Source organism: Hyperolius riggenbachi, chromosome 3 (assembly GCF_040937935.1).
Source record: "Hyperolius riggenbachi isolate aHypRig1 chromosome 3, aHypRig1.pri, whole genome shotgun sequence".
Lineage (NCBI taxonomy): Eukaryota > Metazoa > Chordata > Amphibia > Anura > Hyperoliidae > Hyperolius > Hyperolius riggenbachi.
Window position 1 is genome coordinate 130,613,652 of NC_090648.1, and position 12,370 is coordinate 130,626,021.

At 47.1% G+C, this 12,370-nt stretch overlaps 1 long non-coding RNA gene across 3 annotated transcripts in view; it reads left to right on the top strand.

Annotated features, from left to right (window-relative positions):
* Positions 1-2,348: 2,348 nt before the first annotated feature.
* The window catches only part of LOC137561151 (uncharacterized), a 132,637-nt gene continuing 122,615 nt past the window's right edge, over positions 2,349-12,370 (top strand). For all 3 annotated transcript variants that reach the window (XR_011029886.1, XR_011029885.1, XR_011029884.1), the window contains exon 1: positions 2,349-2,811. This is a non-coding gene — a long non-coding RNA (uncharacterized lncRNA). The remainder of the gene's footprint in view (positions 2,812-12,370) is intronic.

The following is a 12,370-nucleotide window of genomic DNA, read 5'->3' on the forward strand; positions in this document are numbered from 1 at the left end:
TAAAAATAATATTTAAAAATGTATAAATCATTTAATAATGTGTAATCATGAGAAGCAGTAATAAAACATTAAGTCTCCGGGCGCCGCTTTTAAAACGTTATTTTTCACCGGCGCCCTTTTTTCCTATCGGGCGCCCATTAAACGATATTTATTATAGGAGTGAATGGCGGCGCCCGATTTGTCCACTAGCCTCAGGCGCCCGAATTTACTGTTTCCGGTAATTTCACCCTTACACCAACTACATAGTGCCCGTTACACAATTTGCACATCCCGCATTACCTAGTTACCGTGAGCGTTGCTATAGTAACGTTACCAGTGTTTAGTGAAAATGGTCCATAGTGAGCCTACCTGCCACTTAAACTTAAAGAGGAACTTCTGCCTAAACAAACATACTGTCATTAAGTTATATTAGTTATGTTAATTAAAATAGATAGGTAATATAATCTCTTACCCACCCTATTTTAAAAGAACAGGCAAATGCTTGTGATTTCATGGGGACAGCCATCTTTTTGGTTGAAAGGAGATGACGGGGAGCATGAGACACAGTTCCAACTGTCCTGTGTCCTGATCACCCCTCCCAGTTGTTAGGCAACGAGAACAACATCATCAGAAATCCCATCATGCTTTGCACAGAATCAGGGGAAAAATGCCCCCTGATGCTGTGAAACCGTTAAAGAAACACTTAGCCTTTTCAGTGCTGCTGAGTAGATTTTTAGGCTCACGTTAAGGCAGGTAGCCAGCAAATTTTCCAGTCATTTGTAGGATTTCCAGCAAATCTAACTTCTAATCCAGCAAGGCTGGCCAGCAAGCACAGGTGTAAGCAAGAAAACCTGTTGGCCAGCTAGCAAACACTCATTCCACCCTTCAAAGCAAAGAAGACAAAAATCATATTGACTAGCCCATCAAGGCCAGCCTGCTAACCTGTTCACTCGCATAATAAGGTAAGTATCCCAGCATATCCTATCAGAAAACCCTTAAACCTGCTCACACAGGACAAACAGGAGTAATTATTAATGCCTTGGCACAAACAAAGGTACGAGCTGTTGAAGAGAAAAGTAACAATAGTTTCCACTGAGGCTGGGGAAGTGAAGTGTAGGGATGCTGGCATATTCCAGGACCAGCTCTGTCTGATTCTTCTGATAGAAATATTTTTTATATTAACTGGATAGATGGGAGGTTCAAAATTCCAAGATGAACTGCAGAAGTTTGAGGTGAAGCCCATTTGGTTTAAAGCAGACCAGAACTTAGAACTTCCTCTCTGCTGTAAACGATAAGCAACAGCATAATAACCTTTACATAAAATAATTTCTGTTACAGCTGATACAAATCCTGCAATAAATCTGCAGTGTCTCTACTTCCTGCTTCCTTGGAAGACATCCTGTGCTTACAAAATAGCTGCTCTGCCAAGGCAGCCAGCGGACACAGCTGAGAGATAAAATTATACTTGTGAGGGGAATTAGACAGGCTAAACTCTCTAAATACATACGGGGTGCATTTCTCTCTGTTTTCCTTCTGTCCTGGGCAAGAGTTCGGGTCCACTTTGAAGATACAGGATGAAAACAAAAGTTTCACTACATTATTTCATGATTCTGTGATTTATGGCTCATTACATCACAGAGGAAATATTTTGATATCCTGCCTGCAGCCTTTGATGCTGATGCTGGAGACCCCTGCAGACAGAGCAGGGCTTTCTGAGCCAGGATGACCCGTGTACTTGAAGTTACAGTGTACTAAACCAGGGTCGTGAAAAATGTAGATGTGTTTAGATGCAGGAAGATTAGTCTGTAAAATGTCATTGCTCTCAAAATATACCGTATTTTTCGGATTATAAGACGCACTTTTTCTCCCCCAAAAGTGGGGAGAAAAAGTGACTGCGTCTTATAGTCCGAATGTAGTATTCTTACCCATCCTGGCACTTGTGCAGAAAATCATTCTGAGGTGGACAATGGATGGCAGCAGCAGCAGAGCGATCCACGGTGTTTACAGTGGCGTTGGAGCAGCCGCTGTAATGTCCTGCAATGCTGGCCCTTTGATCCTCCTCCTCCGTCCGACATCAGCCCCCAGCAGCGCTATTCACAGCAGCCCTTTGATCCTCTTCCTCCATTGTCCTGTATCAGTCCCCCATTAGCGATATTCACAGAGCTTCAAAGCGACATTAGCAGCCGCTGTAATTGCCCGCAATGCTGGCCCTTTGATCCTTCCTTTTATCCTGCCCGGTAATCAGCGTGATCTGAGCCCACAAGTAAATTCAGCCGCGATAGCGGCAGAGTCCGCTGAGGCTTCCGTACAGCCTTGTTTACTGTCGCCCTCTTATGACACGTGCGTGTCAGGTAATGGGGCGACGGAAGTAAACAAGGCTGTACGGAAGCCTCAGCGGACTCTGCCGCTATCGCGGCTGAATTTACTTGTGGGCTGAGATCACGCTGATTACCGGGCAGGATAAAAGGAAGGATCAAAGGGCCAGCATTGCGGGCAATTACAGCGGCTGCTAATGTCGCTTTGAAGCGCTGTGAATAGCGCTAATGGGGGACTGATACAGGACAATGGAGGAGGAGGAACAAAGGACCGCTGTGAATAGCGCTGCTGGGGGCTGATGTCGGATGTAGGAGGAGGATCAAAGGGCCGCTGTGAATAGCGCTGCTGGGGGCTGATGTCGCACATAATGGAGGAGGAGGAGGATCAAAGGGCCAGCATTGCAGAACATTACAGTGGCTGCTCCAATGCCACTGTAAACACTGTGGATCACTCTGCTGCTGCTACCACCACCCACTGTGCACTTCAGAATCATGGACACCCAGACGACCCAGGCTGGTGAGATATCTTAAAAATGTATTTGTATTAATTAATTTGTGTAGCAGGTGGGGATGGGTATTGTGTAATGTAGTGCAGTGAAGCTGGGAGGGAGGAAGAGGAAGCAGAGGATTGCGTAGTATAGTGCAGTGCAGCTGGGGGTGAGAAAGGGGTTATTGAAGTGTAGTGTAGTATAGGTTGAAGGAGGCAGCAGGGGTTAGTGTAGCTTGGCTGTGTATCTTAGAGACATATTGGGACATGGACGCACCACAGTGTAGTATATATATTTTTTCCAGATTTTTGCCCTCTAAACTTAGGTGCGTCTTATAGTCTGGAGCGTCTTATAGTCCGAAAAATACGGTATATTGATCTGACTGATGAATACCGCTGTTTTGGAATAAAAGGAAGAGGACATTGGTTTTCATGCATACTTGCACAGTTCTTGCTGTGTGACTAATTTATTGATACGTCTGGCTACCTGATCACTCACTTGTTAAAATCACACATGATATAGGTATTCTTTTTTTTAAACAATAAATTTTTATTGTTTCAAAAGTATTGTTTCACAAGTATTACAAGCGTATTATAATAACAGGTTAACATGTTATGGTATGTTCATCCAAATATTTTGATATTAACAGGCAGTGTTCCTGAGGATTCTTACACTCAAAACATTACTACATATTCGTTATCAAGCATCTTAACTTTTTTTATATTTTCAGTGTTATCGTTTGGATCTTGCTAGGTAAGAGGACCACATCCAGTCAATTTCTAACCAGGTTTGGCTGACTGGTTGGTGACTCAATTCCTAGCCGTTGTGTTCGATCGGCTCAGTGGTCAATAGACCTGTCAATCGAGGGTGCTGTAGTCAGGTTTAGTATAATTGTTCCAAACTTTGATCCTGTATTAAGACTGTGTTGGTGAGGATATATCAAGTGCCTTGACGATCTGTAGAATATTTGGTGAGCGCTTGAAGCCCTGTGGTGTGTAGTTGGGAGTGACATTGTCATCCTTGGATGTTTGGTATATAAACGTATGGTATATAAACGCATAAAAGGATCCGCTTGTAGTTGGATTGTGACATTCTTATATCATAGAGGAAAGATTGGATTAGATTGAATCATATCATATTTATAAACATAACCTATAGAACATGACCTCATCTACACATTTGTTTATCATAACTTGTTGGTCATTTTTCCCACTATATTATTTTGTTGTTTACTTAACTAGTTTTGTAGTTAGTTACTAATAAAACAGTTCTGGTCTAAGATACTTCTCCATTGTCATATTGCGCTTGTATAGTGCTATAAGAGAGGCAAAGTCTAACTTATCTGTGGATTTCCAATTGCTCGTTATTGTGCATTGGGTTGCCATGATTATATGGCAGATCTGCATTCGATGTTTAGAGTCGATTTTATCTATATCTATACATAATAATGCTAATTGTGGGGAGAAGGAAAATCCCGGTATTAACTGCTGTCTTATGTATTGTTCTACCAATTTCCATAGGTCAGAAACGAGTGGACATTCCCATAACATGTGCATTAGTGTTCCTATGTGAGCTGAGCATTTCCAGCATGTAGGTGAGGAGGAAGGTGTAAATGTTGCTAGTTTTCTGGGTGTTATATACCAACGTGTGAGTGTCTTTATATATTGTTCCCAGTGGGAATTACATTTGGAAAATTTTGCTATTTTCTTCATTGAAGAGAATATTTGAGTGGTGGTTAGAGTCATATTAAGGTCATATGACCATGTTTTGACGTACTTGTCAATGGGAGATGATATAGGTATTCTGACTTACAAAATTTGCTCAGTGCTATAGAAATCCAATTCAAGATTAATGTATTCCAGAGTTGAAATCCCCCTTGTTCCTTACGTGACACCAAACTAAAAAAAAAAACAGACCAACTGAGTCCAACAAACTTGATTTTCTGCACATTCAGTTCTGTACAACTCAATTTATACAGTATGGGCCTGATTCACAAAGCGGTGATAACTCAGTTATCACGCCTAAAAGACTTTAGGCATGATAAGCTTTGCACCGCTGAGTTAGCACCGATTTGTGCTCTTTATTGCGCGCAAAGTCCCGCGCGCAAAGTTTTGCGTGCGCAATCGCGCAACTCCGCGCGCAGTGCCCATAGGGTTTAATGGGCGCATCGCGCGGAAATTTCGCGCAAGTTTCTTCTTATCATGCCTAAACTGAGTTTAGGCGTGATAAAGGGCTTTTCACTGGCGTGCAAACACTTTGCACCGCTTTGTGAATCAGGCCCCATATGTGTATATGAACACTAAAGAGGCACAGCAGACCTTTACTGTGTTGAAACAAAAAGGAAAAAAGTTAGATTTTATTGCAAATCACTAGGCGGATCTGTCAGCCCTCTAAGTGATTTATACAATTGTTTTTGGAGAAAATATATTATTATTATTTATTGTATTTATAAATTGCCAACGTATTATGCAGCTCTGGACAATAAATAGGGATACATAAACTGTAAACAAGAAGTGGCAGATAGAGAGGTAGCAAACAGTTATACAATACAGCACAAGGTTATACTGTACATGCAAACTGGGCATAAGATGCATGATCATTTGATTTTACAGAGACCCAGCAAATCAAGTCTGAGTCAGTCCATGAGAAGGGTGTCTTTGCTGGGGTTGCAAGATCAAGAAAGATCGAGAAGGATACACTAAGGGGGGGGGGGGGGGGTTTGGGGGGAGAGACCCTGCTAAAGGCTTACAATTTAAAGGGGAAAACAAGAGGCGCACTGTGGGCAGCAAGGTGGTAATAGCTGTTAGCCTGCTGAACATTCATCCTGCTACACAAAGTTTGCAAATAGCGGTGGGTGACTACTAACAGCCGGATCTCGAACTCGGGGAGGAAAGGGCAGCGAACTGACACTTACAGTGATCTTTGAGCTGGTTGTCACTAGAGATGGCCCGAACGGTTCGCCAGCGAACGGTTCCCAGCGAACTTCCGGGGTTTGCGATCGCGGAGAACCGCAAACTTTTCCGGAAGATCGGTTCGCCCCCATAGTGCATCATGAGGGTCAACTTTGACCCTCTACATCACAGTCAGCAGGCACATTGTAGCCAGTTAAGCTACACTCACTCCTGGAGCCCCCCCCCCCCTTATAAAAGGCAGGCAGCGTCAGGCTTTTCATTCACTCGTGTGCCTGCAGTAATTAGTGAAGGGATAGCTGCTGCAGACTCTCATAGGGAAAGCTTACGGTAGTTAGGCTCTTGTAGGCTTCTTAGCTTGCTCCTTGCTGATTCTTATTGGTAAAAAAGCACCCCACAACAGCTCTTTTGAGCTAATCTTGTTCTTGTGATCTATTTTTTTTTCTGTGTGTCTCACTGACACGTGTGTTGCATAGACAGCCTTGGCAATTCCTACTGTGTGTGCCACTGCCAGGCCCAGCAAATTCAGTGACTACTACCTGTGTGTGTGACAGGTGCACATTGTAATACCCACTGCATATGCCTACCTGTTGTTCACTGTGCACCCACCCACCTAAATGAGCACACGCAGTGTCACTGTGCCTGTGTGGTACCTGTCTGTGTGTGACAGGTGCACATTGTAATACCCATCACTGCATATACCTACTACTACCTGTTGTTCACTTCAGTGCACCCACCCACCTACATGAGCGCACGCAGTGTCACTGTGCCTGTCTGGTACCTGTCTGTGTGTGACAGGTGCACATTGTAATACCCACTGCATATACCGACCTGTTGTTCACTTGCACCCACCCACCTACGTGAGCACACGCAGTGTCACTGTGCCTGTGTGGTACCTGTCTGTGTGTGACAGGTGCACATTGTAATACCCATCACTGCATATACCTACTACTACCTGTTGTTCACTTCAGTGCACCCACCCACCTACATGAGCGCACACAGTGTCACTGTGCCTGTCTGGTACCTGTCTGTGTGTGACAGGTGCACATTGTAATACCCACTGCATATACCGACCTGTCGTTCACTTGCACCCACCCACCTACGTGAGCACACGCAGTGTCACTGTGCCTGTGTGGTACCTGTCTGTGTGTGACAGGTGCACATTGTAATACCCATCAATGCATATACCTACTACTACCTGTTGTTCACTTCAGTCCACCCTCCTTCTACTCTTCCTCCTTCAGGTGCATCATCTTCAGCCGCTTTCTCCCTTGCACCTTCACAGCCACCCTCCTCCACTCCGCCTCTGGCCTTGAGTGGTTCCTGCTCCTCTGCCCACAGCAGCCAGGTGTCTGTGAAGGAAATCTTTGAGCGGAAGAAGCCAATTTCTGCCAGTCACCCCCTTGCCTGGCGTCTGACAGCTGGCTTGGTGGAACTGTTAGCTCGCCAGCTGTTACCATACCAGCTGGTGGACTCTGAGGCCTTCCATAAATTTGTGGCCATTGGGACACCACAGTGGAAGATGCCAGGCCGCAATTATTTCTCTAAAAAGGCGATACCCAAACTGTACCATGAAGTTGAGAGGCAAGTGGTGTCATCTCTGGCACACAGCGTTGGGTCAAGGGTCCACCTGACCATGGATGCCTGGTCTGCCAAGCACGATCAGGGTGGGAACATTACTTACACAGCCCATTGGGTCAACCTGGAGACCGATGGCAAGCAGGGAGTACGTGGCTGTGCAGCGGCCAACTTGTGACACCTCCACGGCTTTCAGGCCGGTCTCCTGCCACCTTCTCTCCTCCTGCTACATCCTCTTCGCTGTCGTCATCCTTCTCCTTGGCTGAGTGTCAGTTCAACTCTACTGGTGCTGCGATCTCCTCTCCAGCTACACAGCCCCAGCTCCCCAGGGCCTATGCTGCATGCCAGGTACGACGGTGTCACGCCATCTTAGACATGTCTTGCCTCAAAGCGGAGAGTCACACTGGACCAGCTCTCCTGGCTGCTCTTAACAAACAGGTGGATCAGTGGCTGATCCCGCACCAGCTGGAGATCGGCAACGTGGTGTGTGACAACGGCAGCAATCTCATTTCCGCGTTGAATTTGGGAAAGCTGAAACGTACCCTGCATGGCACATGTGCTGAATCTAGTCATTCAAAGATTTGTGTCAAAGTATCCAGGCTTAGAGGACGTCCTGAAGCAAGCCAGGAAGTTGTGTAGGCATTTCAGGCGGTCTTACACGGCCATGGCACACTTTGCCAAGATTCAGCGGAGAAACAAGTTTCTGGTGAGACGCTTCATTTGCGATAGCCCGACTCGCTGGAATTCGACCCTCCTTATGTTCTCTCGCCTGCTAGAACAGGAGAAAGCCGTCACCAAGTACCTCTACAATTTCAGTAAAAGGACACAATCTGGGGAGATGGGGATGTTCTGGCCCAACAACTGGACACTCATGCAAAATGCATGCAGGCTCATGCAGCTGTTTGAGGAGGTGACCAACCTGGTGAGTCGCAGTGAAGGCACCATCAGCGACTTGATCCCGTACGCTTACTTCCTGGAGCGTGCCGTGCGTAGAGTGGTGGATCAAGCTGTGGAGGAGCGTGAAGAGGAACAGTTAAGGGAGGAAGTGTTGTGGGATCAATTCACATCAGAACCAGATGTTTCCTCAACACCTTCGGCAGCACAGAGGGGGGAGCAGGAGGAAGAGTCGTGTGGGGAAGAGGAGTCAGACTTGGATGATGAGGAAGGTGTTTCTTTGGAGGAGGAGGCGGCTGCAGAAGAACAACCGCAGCAGGTGTCGCAGGGGGCTTGTGCTGCTCAACGTTCCTGTGGTATTGTTCGTGGCTGGGGGGAGGAGTAGGACTTACCTGACATCACTGAGGAAGAGGAGATGGATAGTATGTCTGCATTCAACTTTGTGCAGATGGCATCTTTCATGCTGTCCAGCCTGTTGAGGGTCCCCCGTATAAAAAAACTCAAGGGGAATGAGCTGTACTGGGTGGCCACACTACTAGACCCTCGGTATAGGCACAAAGTGGCGGAAATGTTACCAACTCACCAGAAGGCAGAAAAGATGCAGCACATGCAGAACAAGCTGGCAACTATGCTCTACAATGCATTTAAGGGTGATGTCACAGCACAATGCAATAAAGGTACCACTGCCAGTAATCCTTCTCCCATGTCCACGCAGGCAAGGACAGGACGTTCCAGCGATCTCATGGTGATGTCGGACATGCAAACATTCTTAGCGCTTCCGAATCCACCCTCCACCAACGCCTGGACCAGCAGGTAGCCGACTACCTGGTCTTAAGTGTGGATGTAGACACTGTGAGCAGCGATGAACCCGTGGATGTAGACAACAGTGATGAACCCCTGGACTACTGGGTGCGCAGGCTTGACCAGTGGCCAGAGCTGTCTCAATTTGCCATCCAACTTCTGTCTTGCCCTGCCTCAAGCGTCCTGTCAGAAAGGACCTTCACCGCAGCTGGAAGCATTGTCACTGAGAAGAGAAGTCGCCTAAGTCACAAAAGTGAATGAGGCATGGATCCCGGAGGGTTACTGCCCGCCCGAAGACTAAGTCAGTCCCCACACACAGCATCTCTGCCTGCACGCCATGTGACTGCCTGCCCCAAGACTAAGTCGCTCCCCACACAGCACCTCTGCCCGCAGGCCGCTTGACTGCCTTCTTCCCCACCACCAACAGGGTCCAGGACTTCAGGTGGATTCCTGAATTTTTAAGGCTGTTAACGCTGCTAGCAGCGGCCGCTATAATAATTTTCTGATGCGTGGATATGCCTGCCTAAATTTTCTGACTGCACTGCAGCTGCAACAACAAAACAAAAGGCATGTACATGTGCCAATTCCCCTTCGTGATCATTACCTTGCCGCGGTGAAGGAGGGGCTTGCGTATCACAATGAAGCAATGACCGCCGGCTATATGAGTGTCTCGGGGGGGGGTCTTTCGGGCACACCCAAGATAATAAGGTCGTTGCTTCATTGTGGACAGACCAAATTTGATCAGCTGGACATTCACTGTTCTGTCATTCAGCTACCTCAGCCCGGCGACCATATGGGCTTGAAAACCGCCACGGCTTGCACTCTCGCCATGGTGTGCACCAGTCCAGCACGGCCGTCACTACACAGTGAGTTTGGTGTGTCAGTGTGAAGCAGTACTTTAATTACACTACCTGATTGATGTATACACATGCAAGATGCTTTAAAGCACTTTAGGCCTGCAATTTAGCATTTAATGTGATTTCTGTCCTTAAAACGCTGCTTTGCGTCCAATCCAGATTTTTCCCCCGGGACTTTGGGCGTGTATCCCACTCCGCCATGCCCCCTCCAGGTGTTAGACCCCTTGAAACATCTTTTCCATCACTTTTGTGGCCAGCATAAATTTTTCTAGTTTTCAAAGTTCGCCTCCCCATTGATGTCTATTGCGGTTTGCGAAAGTTCGTGCAAACCGAACTTTTGCGGACGTTTGCGAACCAAGAATTGGAGGTTCGGGCCATCTCTACCTTTCACTCACCAAATGTGCCAAGAAGCTTACAATATAATCCCTGCCATTACTTCACTAACTGTCCTCAGAGGAGCCTACAATCAAATCCCTGCTGCGCTGAGAGTTTGGGATGCTGCGGTCGGGGGCAGCTGGTGAAAGTGGACCTTGGGCAGTAAAAAGTACAAATTCGGCCCTGCACATAAGGCAGGGCTGTGGAAAAGGTGCTCGGCTGAGAGAGTTAAGGTGTGGTAGATAGGGGGGGGGGGGGGTAGGCCATTTTAAAAAATGTGTTTAGAGGGCTTGCTTAAAGTTGTTGAAGGAAAGAGCGAGTCTGAGGGTGTGTGTGTGTGTGTGTGTGTGGGGGGGGGGGGGGGGGTGATATAGCGCAATATGGTGATGCAGTAAGTGTAAACGATGGAGTACGGTGCGATGTGGCGCACATGCATGGACCAATGAGAATCCCAGTGATGTACATCCTGTCCCTGCCTAACTCTAACCCCGTCCCCTGCACTAAATTCCTACCTGACGCCTAACCCTAAACCCCCCCCCCCCCCACACAAACTTTCTACCTGAAGCCTAACCCTAAACCCCTCCTCGCAGAAACTTCCTACCTGATGCCTAACCCCTCCTGCACTAGCTACGTACTTGATGCCTAAAACGAAACCCCCATGCCTAACCTTACCCCCCCCCCTGCCGCCAATCCCCACCCTACAGCAACCCCCCGCCAAAACGTAACTTTTTGGCCACCGCCATAGGCGCCCATTGAAATTTTGTCATTGAGAGCGGCATAATTTATTTATCGAATGCCCCGGGTACCCAAATTACATTACTTAATGCCGATATTTCAATATGCCTATAGCAGTGACTGACAAATTATGTTTTCGGGTTTTTTTTCGTTGCGGGTGGGGGGAGGAGTTGTGTTAAAGTTAGGCGGGGGGGAGGTTGTGTTAAAGTTAGGCGGGGTGTGTGTGTTAGGTTTAGGTGTCAGGCAGGCAGTTAGCACGCTAGCGGTACTAGCAGATGCGATGAGAGCGCAGAAGCGAAGAGGGGATGGAGTAGAGAGTGAAGTGCCAACACAGTACACACAGTGCTAGACACAGTACAGAATCTTCCAAAGTTGCCACAGTGCTTTCCTGTGAGTGAGTACAGAAATCAGCTGCTGCTGCATCAGATGAGAAAAAGGGGTCACAGTCATAGACAGTACCATTCTGGCTCTTTTCTAATTTGGATGGTCTGCTGTAATGATATTAACATACTCAGAATGGATGTAGGAGCATCGTGCCAGACTCCTCTCTCACGGCACTGATTAATCTGATTCTTGTCTTTTATAGGCAGAACTAACTAATCAGTTGTTCTTTACATAGGGTTAGCTGTCTCCATCTACAAAAGCAATGAACACCTTAATCACGGAAGCCCAAATAGGTAAGCCTGTTTAAGTAAGACAAAAAGAGGATGATTCTGGCTACTTTCCAGGTATTTCATCCAATTTCCTGCAGCAAGAAAGCATCTTGCCCTAAACTGCGGCTTCTGTCATCTATGGGAAGCAGGAAAAAAAAGGTCACGGGTGGCTAGTGGACGAAAGGGGCACCGCCATAGACTCTAATGCATTTACCGTTAATACAGCACCTAAAGCAGAAAAAAGGGCACCCGATAAATATCGCTAACAACATTAGAACATTAAAGTTTTTGAAGTATGTTATCGTTTTGGAAACTTGCAACATTATAGTTTTTGTGTTTGTGTTTTTTATGTTATCAAAGATATATTCATTTCTATGTGTGTAAGGGTGTTTCTGCAGGGGCAGTGGTTAAGGTTAGGCACCTCCGAAGGGGGTGGTTAGGCAACACCGGGGGGGGGGGGGGAGGGTTAGGCACCACCAAGGGTGTGGTTAGGGTTAGGCAGGCACCACTGGGGTGGGGGTGGTTAGAATTAGGCACCACCAGGGGGAGGAGTACGGTTAGGCACCACCCAGGGGAGGTTAGGGTTAGCCAAAACCAGGGTGGTGGTTAGTGTTAGGCTCCACCCAGGGTGAGGTTAGGGTTAGGCAACAACAGGGGGTGGTTGGGGTTAGGCACCACCAGGGGTGTGGTTAAGATTCGGCAGGCACCACCAGGGGGCTGGTTAGGGTTAGGTACCACCAGGGGGGTGATTAGGGTTAGTCACCACCAGGGAAGGGTTCTGTGGGA